General features: G+C 40.2%; 1 protein-coding gene across 2 annotated transcripts in view; it reads right to left on the minus strand.

Moving 5' to 3' along the window:
• The window catches only part of zc3h3 (zinc finger CCCH-type containing 3), a 93,136-nt gene that overhangs the window by 67,380 nt on the left and 12,416 nt on the right, over positions 1-13,340 (minus strand). The window lies entirely within an intron of this gene.

A 13,340-nucleotide genomic window follows, 5' to 3' on the forward strand; every position in this document is an offset into this window, starting at 1 on the left:
GAAGGCAGTGCACTCAATTTACTGGTCCATCTGCGTTTCAACCCTCACCTATAGTCACAAGCTTTGGGTAGTGACTGAAATGACAAAATCGAAATAGCGAGGAGCTCAGTTCTCTGGAACAGCTCATAGTAGTGCTGCCACTTCACATCGGAGAGGAACCGGTGAGGTGGCTCAGGCATCTGATGCCTCCCGCACGCCTCCCTGGTGAGGTGTACCCAGCATGCTCAGCCTGGGACACGCTAGAGGGATTATTTCTCACAGCTGGCACGGGAAACGCGTTGGTGTCCCCCCGTGGAACTGGAGGTGGTGGCTGGAGACCGGAAGTCTGGGCTTCTCACCTGAGAATGCTGCCCCCATGTGACCCGGTTGAGAACTGAAGAAACTGAATGGATGGTTTGTTTGGTTTTTTGTTTGTTTGTTTTGGGGGGGAAGGAAGGGGGGTAATTAGAGTACAGGTCCGTGAACGGGTTCAGTTCCTACGACCTCAATGTGTGTTTTACTGTATGTGGCAACTTATGATAGTAATAAACAAAGTAATAACTAAATGAAACAGTAATAAAAAGGAGACTTATTGGGAGGAGGCAGTCTCAATAATGAGACCACTACACTGCTGTGTTATCACTGTCCATTTAATAAGAGCAGATCCTTTCACATGTTCAAAGATACCAGCTTAGGCTCGTCATTTTTCACTTTCCTTTTCTTGACGTGCTGCCATCAAAAGAGGCTGCCTCTTGCTTGGGAAAACAATGAAAGCTAAGTTTATAATGTTTATGAAAAAGGATAAAAAGAGAGGTTTTTCTTCTTTCTGTCTCAAGAAAACAAATATTTATCTATGTTTGTGGACTACATGCAGAGCTAAAAAAAATTGCACTATTGCAGGAAAGGTTATATTTTTTTTATTTCAGCAATTCAATTCAAAAGTTAAACTATGACGTAAAGTCCCTTAACTAAGAGTATATTAAAAATAACTAGGGATGTCCGATAATATCGGACTGCCGATATAATCGGCTGATAAATGCTTTAAAATTTAATATCGGAAATTATCGGCATCGGTTTCAAAAAGTAAAATGTATGATTTTTTAAAACGCCGCTGTGGTACATGGACGTAGGGAGAAGTACAGAGCGCCAATAAACCTTAAATGGCACTGCCTTGTCGTGCCGGCCCAATCACATAATATCTACGGCTTTTCACACACACAAGTGAATGCAACGCATACTTGGTCAACAGCCATACAGGTCACACTGATGGTGGCCGTATAAACAACTTTAACACTGTTACAAATATGCGCCACAATGTGAACTCACACCAAACAAGAATGACAAACACATTTCGGGAGAACATCCGCACCGTAACACAACATAAACACAACAGAACAAATACCCAGAACCCCTTGCAGCACTAACTCTTCCGGGACGCTACAATATACACCCCCCGCTACCCCCTAACCCCCCCCCCCCCCACACACACACACACACCTCAACCCGCCCCCCCAACCCCGCCCACCTCAACCTCCTCATGCTCTCTCAGGGAGAGCATGTCCCAAATTCCAAGCTGCTGTTTTGAGGCATATTAAAAATGTGACTTCAATAATAAATATGGCAGTGCCATGTTGGCATTTTTTTTTCCATAACTTGAGTTGATTTAATTTGGAAAAAAACCTTGTTACATTCTTTAATGCATCCAGCGGGGCATCACAACAAAATTAGGCATAATAATTTGTTAATTCCACGACTGTATATATCGGTAAAAGTTGATATTGGAATCGGTAATTAAGAGTTGGACAATATCAGAATATCGGATATCGGCAAAAAAGCCATTATCGGACATCTCTACAAATAACAAATAAATATTATATAACAAAAATTTCCAGATTCATCAAGACCGATCACCTCAATAAATTAGAATACATTACACTAAAAAAATATACACTTTTAATACAGGTAGATATGCAGGCCATTTCAAAGTAAGTAAATCATAGAAGTAAATCGGAAGTTGGCAGACCCGTCAGCGATCCTGTTCTTTCTCCCTGTAATGTTTGTCTGATCTTGAATGGGATTGTGCAGAAAATTTTAATTTCCCCTCAGGGATTAATAAAGTATTTCTGATTCTGATAAACAAGGGTTTTTGCATAAATTACTTCACCTGCCCACCACTAATTGGCATAGTGAACGCCACAGTTAACACCCGAAAGATTCAACCAGTGTTTTACTCGCTAGTAATGGCTTATAGCTAACCAAACAGTCCAGTTGTGATCAATTGAATGCCCTGAGAATACAATGAACTGGAGGAATGACAACATAACTTAGATTTTCCAACAATGTAAACAAAGAAAGCGAGCGTAAAGGACAGTGCTGGGAAGAAGTGGATGGTATTTATTGAATTAAAGAAAGAAGTCAGAAAAAATCATAACAAGCTATTTGAGTGCAGCACTGCTAGTCTGCACCATACTGAAGCAGAAGGCGGTAATAACACCACGGACGTTGAAATACTGTAATATCTAAATGGCGGACGCTTAACGGAGCGCAACTTTAAGATTTTGATATTTACTTACAAGATACTAAAGGGTCTAGCAGCATCTTATCTTGCTCATTGTAGTGTGCCATATGTTCCGCTACGAAATCTGTGTTCCAAAAACGTGACTCCGAGAGTCCAAAAAGTCTGCAGGCTCTCGGGCGTTTTCTATTCAGGCTCCGGGACTCTGGCAACATTTAGAGATTCTTTCTCAGTCGTAGCATTCAAGTCCCGCCTTAAAACTCATTTATATTCTTTAGCTTTTAGATAGACCCTTTTTTAGACCACTTGATTTGCCGCTTTTCTGCTATGTCCTCTGTCTCCTGCCGGGAGACGATACCAGGTGGCCACAGATCATTTCTGGAGAGGAACCAGTCAGGATGAAGTGCTAGCTGACCCGAATTGTGACCCTGGGGGAACCACTCTTCAGCACACAGCTGTGGGCTGACCTGTCTGAGGCCCGGAAGAAAATCCCCCTATGATTATCTGTAGACTTCCCGACGGACTGGAGTCCCACATTATCTAATAATGTAACAATTCAATAATTATACCCACTCGACATCCATTGCAGCTGATCACCCTGGAAGGGGAGTCCCTACATCTGCGGTCCCTTCTCTTTCCCCAGTTGGGGTTTTTTGAGTTATTCCTTGCCCGGATGTGGATTTAGATTTAGGGGAATGTTGTGAGTTTGTAAAGCCCTTTGAGGCACGTGTGATTAAGGGCTATATGAATTAGAGATGTCCGATAATGGCTTTTTTGCCGATATTCCGATATTGTCCAACTCTTAATTACCGATTCCGATATCAACCGATACCGATATATACAGTCGTGGAATTAACACATTATCATGCCTAATTTTGTTGTGATGCCCCGCTGGATGCATTAAACAATGTAACTTTACCATAAATTGATTAACGTGGACCCCGACTTGAATAAGTTGAAAAACGTATTCGGGTGTTACCATTTAGTGGTCAATTGTACGGAATATGTACTGTACTGTGCAATCTACTAATAAAAGTCTCAATCAATCAATCAAAGCTGAGGGTGTATATTATAGCGTCCTGGAAGAGTTAGTGCTGCAAGGGGTTCTGGGTATTTGTTCTGTTGTGTTTATGTTGTGTTACGGTGCGGATGTTCTCCCGAAATGTGTTTGTCATTCTTGTTTGGTGTGGGTTCACAGTGTGGCGCATATTTGTAACAGTGTTAAAGTTGCTTATACGGCTACCCTCAGTGTGACCTGTATGGCAGTTGATTAAGTATGCAGTGCATTCACTTATGTGTGTGTGTAAAAGCCGCATATATTATGTGACTTGGCCGGCACGCTGTTTGTATGGAGGAAAAGCGGACGTGACGACAGGTTGTAGAGGACGCTAAAGGCAGTGCTTTTAAGTCACGCCCCCAATAATGCTGTCCGGGTGGAAATCGGGAAAAATTCGGGAGAATGGTTGCCCCGGGAGATTTTCGGGAGGGGCACTGAAATTTGGGAGTCTCCCGGGAAAATCGGGAGGTTGAAACCGATACCGATAATTTCCAATGTTACATTTTAAAGCATTTATCGGCAGATAGCGGACATCTCTAATATGAATACATTTTGATTAATTTATTTATTTATCCAATAAAATATGAGGAAACTGCGGATGGTGTGTTTGACTAAGAAGTAGCTTGAAGGGGATACCGTAGAAGTCCGCTCTCCAAGGCAAATGCTGGACATTATTATTACATTACATCATAAAACTACTGTAGTTGTTTGAAGTGCATTCTATTGTATTGTTTTTCATACAATATTTCTTTATTAAATAGATTTCAATTAATTTCAATGAGCAAAGCCGTTTCGCAATACAAGTTTTTCAAGGTATGAGCTACGTCATCGAAACAATTAAACTGGAATGCCAAGATCCCACTCTATCCTGCTGATCACCCTGCCTCACACGTATTATCCCCTTTACTTGATAACGCTCTTCAAATGTTTATCAGTGTACCCACTTCAGTTATTGTAATATTAACCAGTACACGTCCTTAAGTTACAAAGCTCACATCAACAGTTGTCATGACCAGCATACACGTAACCCAGCCTCTGCCATAATGACAAATTGGGGGACCACCTCCTCATTACCCCCCCAAAGCCCTTTTGGTCATACAATCCTTGCTTTACCAATACATCGTGAAATGTGTGTGTGTGTGTGTGTGTGTGTGTGTGTGTGTGTGTGTGTGTGTGTGTGTGTGTGTGTGTGTGTGTGTGTGTGTGTGTGTGTGTGTGTGTGTGTGTGCGTGATGGGAAAATGTATTTAACATGCCAGGCGGTATTCTGGTCTTTGCTCATCTACCTACGTAAGCAGTAAACTTGCCAGTGATGACTATGACAAGACGTCATTGTGAGCAGACACGTTGATGAGGGTATGAGGATTACAGTTACTGTCATATGTTCGAAGGTAAAGCAAAAGTTGCAGGCTGGTTGGCCAACTGAAAAGACTAACGATTTACAGAGTAGCTCATAAACCAATCAAAAATTAAAAAAACATACCGCATAATGTAATGCAATAATTGTAGCGTATTTTACGGACTGTAGAGCGCATTGTTGATATAAGCCACATCCACTAAAAATGTTTAAGAAAAAAATATATTTCCATATATAAACCGCAATGGACTATAAGCCGCCAGTGGTGGGCCGCCAGGGCCATCAAGGCCTTCTCTGCTGGCCTGATCTACTTTCCCTAAATATGTAAAAATATTCATATTCTCTTCAAACCCTTCAAGTGCTGTTGTTTTTAAGTTAAGAGTTTTTATCCAATTAGAATTCAGCTATCTTATGTTGCCATGCTGTACTAAATCTGCCTTCAGAACATACTTGCCAACCCTCCCGAATTTTCCAGGAGACTCCCGAATTTCATTGCCTCTCCCGAAAATCTCCCGGGACAACCATTCTCCCGAATTTCTCCCGATTTCCAGCCGGACTTAAGGCACGCCCCTTCCAGGTCCGTGCGGACCTGAGTGAGGACAGCCTGTCGTCACGTCCGCTTGGCCAACCAAAAAGTAACCACAGAACACTAGTGTTCTGTGGTTACTTTTTGGTTGGCCAACGGTTTACGTTGTATTGCGCACCCTGACGGCAAGTGTGGGAGTCGGTTCTGAAGTATGAAGTAAAGAGACGTAACTTCATCACCTCGCCTGGTTATTGACTCCAACCCAGAATATTACACTGCCCATACCTATGCTCCTTCAAAGGCTGTGCTACTGGCTGCAAAGCATTGTACTTTCAAATACAACAATGAGTAGAGTGTTATGTGTGTATGTGTGTAAATAAATGAACACTGAAAGTCAAATATTTATTTTCTTGTATCCAATCACAAGTTGTGATTTACGAAAACAGAAAGTGGCACCGGAGCCATACCTGGCTAGCAGAGAAATCACCAGTACTCACTTTTTTAACCCACAAAGAAGGAGAGCAAAATGTTGATTAGGTGGCAGATATATATTTGCAAGGCCATTTTTAAGAAGGATGTGGCTAGATCTTGTGAGACGAGGTCGGCTGATCCCGGAAGCGAGCTAGGCTTGCCCGCCACTTTCACTCAAATCAACCAACTACGAGTGGTACCACTGGCTTCTGCGACCTCAGATGGGTTCTACAAATTGTGAGTATAAATATTTTATTTCTTTATTTTATTTTTTTACAATTATTTTAATTTTGACATCACCACGTAAGATATGTTTTAGTTGCTGATGCGGGTTAATTGAGTTTTAAATGCGGCGAACAATAGCCCGTTTGTACACTATTGAGGTGGATCAACGGCCAGTAATGCGCCAGCCATGGTCATGTGGTCACATAAATGATGGTATTTTGAGAGGTTGTTATTGAAGTCGGACTAAGTAGGAACTGAAGGCCTAGGTGGAAAACACACGGTCCACCACTATAAGCCGCAAATATATACGTTGTGAAAGGAGTTATTTACACAGAAAGATTGTGTAAATGTTTATTTACATACCCTAATTGTTTCCAAACTGTGCCTGTAACACGGCTGTAAAACGGCTGATCAAACAAAACAGAATCCATCGTCATAGACCCACTAGCTGTGGAAGCTAGGTCTCCAATCAACTAAACAGACTCAATAAATCCACAGAGACATTTTGGTGAATTTAAAAAAACTGAAACAATACAAAAAGAATGCCATTAATAATACTAACAAAGACACTCGTAAACGTGTTAGCATAGTAACTAATGCTAACAACGCTAGCTTCATTACGTTACAATAGCACGTACAAATATGCATGAAAACACTCTTACAGACCTCACACATGGGACGGTTTAGTCGGTAAAAATTGTTTTAGTTATACTGTAAAACCCACAAGCGCTGCTTGGAGTGATGAATGAAGAATCCATACGGCTAGAGTCAGTCATAGACAATTTAGAGTGAAAAGCTAGTTTTATTTTAACTCGCATACAAAACATTCCAACTTGGATTGTTTCCCTGGCTTCGAGACTCTCCCAAAGGACAGTGCAGCGAAGACACAAACTCCCTTCTTGTCTCTCATGGACACACACCTGTTGTTGTTGACTTTGGACTAGCGACTGCACAAGATCAAGGCCGCGGAACAGAGACACACTGCAGGCTTACACACAAACATGCATCCAAAAAAATACACGCCACACATACATACCCCACCCCCACCCAACCCAACGCCCTCGACGCAAATCCCATAGGGGTGATGAAAGGATGGTCAGCGCCTGAGAGCTGCGGCCTACCACCATGACCCCGCACTCCCTTCCCTCTGTTGCTAGATATCTCGAGATGTACGTTGTAATATGTATATGTGCTTTGCTATGGAGGTTTTTTTCCCACTCCAGACTGGGCCCCCTTAGGAGTTTCGTTGTACTTGTGCAATGACAATAAAGACATATCTATCCATCTAGAAGACCGATAGTCACCTGTATTTCCAGTAGGTTCATAGTTCAGTTTAAACAGGGCAATGCAGCCACTGCAGCACCTGCAGTGAGCGAACCCATCCAAAAGATAGCGCCATAGCACAAACAATAACACACCTTGTTAGTGTGCTTGCTTGTTTTTGTTTTTAAACTAAAGTATTTACATTATAGCCGGCGGTCAGTGAAGAAGAATCCATGAAAGCAGCGCCTAGCGGTTTATAGTCCGGTATTTGCGGTACAACTTACCGTGCAACTTAATTTCTAAAAGTAATAATCTTTATAATAATGAAATATGAGAAACACTAATGGTTCTTTCAACCAAACCTAAGAAACATTCAAAATATAATAGTAAAACACAGCAATTCAACTAAATTACCTCTGACATATAGACCAAGCCGAGGAAGACAAACATTGAAAAAAATATAAGAACGCCATGAAAATGTACTGTAAACCTACAGATGGCAACAAGCCCCTTATCAAAACATGACACCAGCTTGTACTGCCATGTGTTCCCAAATAATTAGCAGGACTTGTCCCGTTAGGTTTCTGATTTATTCAGACAGCAAAGCACATGTGCTGCTTCTCTGGACACCAAGAAAACATTTACCTCCTTAACGGGGAAGGAGTCACAGTAATATCGGGCTCAGATTTCTACAGCCAATGGTGTCAATTGCACATTTCAACACATGCATACCACCCTCAACTCAACTCCACGAGCTTTAAACTCTGCCATGTGACTACCTAGCCTCAGATAACGCAAAACAAATGAATAAATGTCAAACATTGTCAATATTGTGTTGGTTCAAATATCACGTTTTAAATGGAAACACTTCTTTAGTGAACAACTGTTTCATTAATGTCTAAAATCTAGTATCTGGTAGGTCTTTCAAGACATGACTTCACTTGTCCACATGGTGAATCTATTGCTTTGGGCAACAACCTTTTACTATACAGGTTAGATGCATTATATATAATCTACCATTAACTTTTACCAATTCAGAGGTGATGCAGCAACTCACTGGCTCATTTAGCGCTTTGTGATCAAGGCGCCACTAAAAGTAGTTCCTCTGCGTTAGCTCTTATGATAACAATATCGCTAATACTTGGTTAATATGCAGGTCACGTTGAAATCATTATTGTTGTTTTTTTTACAAATGATGACAGATGTGGCCGTGAGCATGTATTGTCTGTGTGATTATGTAAATGAAAGGTGTGGTTGTAATGTACAAGTATGTGTCAATGACAGGGCATTTAATGACTGTTCTTAAGTTGATTACAAGCTATACTGTAATTGTATTGTTATAATTTTATTGCATGTTATTGTATATTTCTAATTCAAGTAACCAGGCACTACAGATGGAAATTAGCTGTTTAGCTATAATCTGGTGCAAAACATATCTGTCTTTGAGCTTAATGTCTCTGTGCATTGTACCTTCAAATAAAAACTGAACTAAACTAAACATGTAAATCGAGTATTGCGGTTTTTGGATGTTATTTATTTATTTTTTAGAGGTTTTTATGACTCCCATTAGCTACATTGTTAGCCGTCTAGTACGAGCCGTATTTTACAATACACAAAAAAGAGAAAAACATACGTGTTCTTGTCCCACATAAGGATTATGAAGGATAAGCAACATTGCTGACACTGCTGATGGCAGCAGTGTCGACGCACAATACCTTCTTTTATTGTAAATTATCCACTCAACAGATAAAATAACGAAATGGTAAGATGTAAAGACTTAGGTCAACTTGACCATCATCTTTTTAGTAAGAGTTCCATGCAGCGCTCGCAATTGGTTGAATGCACGATGTGCACCCTGAACTCCATTGTAAAAATGTGTGTTTCTACATTTGTTGTGTTTTTTTCTATTTTATTTCATGCTTGACTCTACCAACTTCACATTGGTTAAGCTTGTAGTTACGTTACCTTGATTTCGACTATGATGTCATTTTGATCATTGTTTTGTTTATATTATAATTGTAATATCTGAATGAAATTAAAGTGTTGTGGCAGTTGTGGATGTCACCAAGGCGACGGTTTGAGGAAACACACGGTTGCTTTTCCAAACACGTCTTTAAGGGTGAACTGCCAACATGAGAATGCTGAACAAGAAAATGCTTAAAGTTTAATGACTTTGTAAAAACATTGAGACAAAGTCTAACTTCATTGTGTTTTTCATGGTGTTTTTGAAACTGCACCAATTGTAGTTCCTCAGAACTAAGTTTTTTGCCAAGAGGATTATTTGTAATGTGTATTTTTCAGAATGTTTTTGTTCTATTTTTGGCCAAAGTAAGACAAGTTTTAATGCCATGATTTTCCTCCATGCGGCCCCTAAACTAGAATTAGTTTGACACCCCGGCTTGGAATTGCAACTCCAAGCAAAGTCTACACTGTAGTACAGTACTTGCAAATGAGACACAGAAGTGTTAGAAAACAAGATAACTGGACAGCACACCTCTGTTTTAAATGTTAAATAAATAAATAAAATAGATTTAATTATGCAACAATATAATTTATTACCACATGCACAAACAAAAGTACTGAAAATTGCTATCGGTATCAATTCCCAGGTGCTGTATCAATTCAAATGTGAAAGATGCCCATTTTCTAATCATAAGTCAGAGTGTAATTTGACCGATTTACACTGACTCGCCGCATTAATTTTAATTATCGGATAATTCCTTGCCAACAGTTTTCAGTGTATTGTTACACAAACTCAAATCCGTTTTTTTGTTTTGCATTTTATTCCTTGACTCTACTCAAACTGAACAGAACTGTTACCTTAAAATCAAAGTACGTACTGAATCGTGACTTATGGCATAGCTCCCGTATTCTCTTATAAAATAGCAGATAACAAAGCATCTCAGAAAACAAGTATTGGGAGAGAAAAGAGGCCAGCATTAGGGAAAGATAAATAAAGACACATTGTCTGAAATTGTACTGCCATGCATGTGATGGGTCATCAGGGTGAGGGTAATGGGCTCATCTATAGGGACTCTGCTCCCCATCATTAGTAATTCAATTTGCTCTTTATTAGCCGCTCTTATCACGGACAGCAACAAGACGCTTTCCCCATCACCGCACCACTTTTTCTCCCTCTTAAATTCCAAATGCCCCTCTTTAATTAGAGATGTATGTGTTTCCACTGTGGGCTATTTAGGTTGCACACATGATAAAAGTCGGAATCATCACTGGGAAGAGAGAGAAGACTGAAGGAGGGCAAAGTTGGATCCAATCATCAGAAGGAGTAGCAGACAGATAAGACACAAAGACCATAGGAAGAAATAAAGCTTAATGTTAATTGTGATGGCTTTTCTAATGTTTCCCGACTCCAATGACTGTGGACAATTATGCCAAGATGGGCGTGTGGCATGGAGGGTACACACAGATTGACCAGAGGGTTGGCGGGGAAAAGAAGACGGGCGGGGGGGGGGACTGTAAAAACAATGATTGCTTTCAATCAGGTTAAGCCTATATTCTCCAGTTCGTTAAAACAATCCAATTTGCAAAATGATAATTATGCATTAGCTCCTTTTTATCTACTGGAGGGAGAGCAGTGCCAAGGCTTGATAGCAGCGGCTCGGACTGCCTGCCTGTGAAAATTACCCGCTATCTGCACTTGTTCACCATCATGGCTGAATTGGGCAATCAATTAACCTCCCTCATCTTCCCCCTTGGAGCCTTTAAGCAGCTCTCCTCAAAGCAGGGCGTGCTGCCATCTACTGGACAAAGCTGTCATAGCTCAGTTTATGTTGCCCAAACTCAGGTATTGTGTTTGAAAAAGACATATTCATATCCCCAAATACATTTATTTCCATGTTTTACTACTCATTTATGGATTTAAAAACTCCTAGTAGACGACAAACACAGCATGCAACTGACGGAACACTCCTTGAAAAAACTGATTTTCTGGAGCATAATTAGTCATTCTGAAAATAATTATTTTTGCCTTTGATGTAACTGAATATAGCTCAGCAGCTCTGGAAAATGATGTTTTATTTTCAGATACATTATTCCCATTCAGACATTTGACATCAGCGACGCACTGTGGAACGAAATTATGTTGCATTCGTAAGCCGCAATAAAAACAGGTAGATAAAAAAAAACCAAGGAAAATAAACCAGGTTTAAATTTCAATTTAAAAGGTTGGAAATGCTGTAAATAAGACAACAAAAGAGTGAAGCAAGCTATATACATTAAGCCTATTGCCAAATAAAAATACTATAAAACAGGGGTTCTTAACCATAGGGCCCGGGCCTATTGTTAGGCGGCGAGCGCCCCCTAGAGGACCACCAAAAAACATCTGTTTTTCAGCTGTGGGCTGCATTTAAAGGGCTTTATAAATAAAGTTGGTATGGTATGGTATCTGTACTCAGTTGTAACACACTTTTCCACCACTTGTGGTAGTAAAGACAATATCAAACAAACAGAAGAAGTCTGGAGTAAAGTCATAGAGTTAAACAATTATGACTAAAGTGGTAAAGCTGTATTTTCATTTGAATTGAAAATGTATTGACAGTTTATTTAAGAAACATAAGATTGTAGCTGAGATAGGCTCCAGCACCCCACGCGACCCCGAAAGGGATAAGCGGTAGAAAATGGATGGATGGATAGATGTATTATTATTATTTATCATTAATTTAGTTTGAAATAATTTATTTTAGCTCTGCATACTCGTTATCCTGGTAAACTTTAACTAGGTTAGATATAATTATTGAATACGATTAAATTCAAGAGTAAGATTACAAATTGAGGGTTACTATTCGAGTGGGCCCTGGGCCCCTTTGTAGTAGAAAAGTTATCGTAATTAGAGATGTCCGATAAGGGCTTTTTTGCTGATATCCGATATTCCGATATTGTCCAACTCTTAATTACCGATTCCGATATCAACCTATACCGATATATACAGTAGTGGAATTAACACATTATTATGCCTAATTTTGTTGTGATGCCCCGCTGGATGCACTAAACAATGTAACAAGGTTTTCCAAAATAAATCAACTCAAGTTATGGAAAAAAATGCCAACATGGCACTGCCATATTTATTATTGAAGTCACGAAGTGCATTGTTTTTTTTAACATGCCTCAAAACAGCAGCTTGGAATTTGGGACATGCTCTCCCTGAGAGAGCATGAGGAAGTTGAGGTGGGCGGGGTTGGGGGGGTGGGGCAGGTTTATTGGGGTAGGGGGTAGCGGGGGTGTATATTGTAGCGTCCCGGAAGAGTTAGTGCTCCAAGGGGTTCTGGGTATTTGTTCGGTTGTGTTTATGTTGTGTTACGGTGCGGATGTTCTCCCAAAATGTGTTTGTCATTCTTGTTTGGTGTGGGTTCACAGTGTGGCACATATTTGTAACAGTGTTAAAGTTGTTTATACGTCACCCTCAGTGTGACCTGTATGGCTGTTGATCAAGTATGCATTGCATTCACTTGTGTGTGTGAAAAGCCGTAGATATCATGTGATTGGGCCAGCATGCAAAGGCAGTGCCTTTAAGGTTTATTGGCGCTCTGTACTTCTCCCTATAAATTTTACTTTTTGAAACCGATACCGATAATTTCCGATATTACATTTTAAAGCATTTATCGGCCGATAATATCGGCAGTCCGATATTATCGGACATCTCTAATCGTAGTGTCGTTAGCATGAGCTAATATGCCAACACATTTCCAAGTGTGTTAGTATTATTAACTGATACAGTAATGGCATTCTTTTTGTATTGTTTCAGTTTCACAAATTCCTTAATAAATTCACCAAGACGACAAGGTGGAGTTATTGAGTCTGTTTAGCTGATTGGAGAGCTAGCTTCCACAGCCAGTGGGTCCATGACCATGACTTCTGTTTTGTTCGATCAGCTGTTTTACTGCCGTGTTACAGACGCCGTTTGGAAACAATTTAGGTATGTAAATAAACAT

This window comes from Entelurus aequoreus, linkage group LG19, assembly GCF_033978785.1.
Source record: "Entelurus aequoreus isolate RoL-2023_Sb linkage group LG19, RoL_Eaeq_v1.1, whole genome shotgun sequence".
Classification (NCBI taxonomy): domain Eukaryota; kingdom Metazoa; phylum Chordata; class Actinopteri; order Syngnathiformes; family Syngnathidae; genus Entelurus; species Entelurus aequoreus.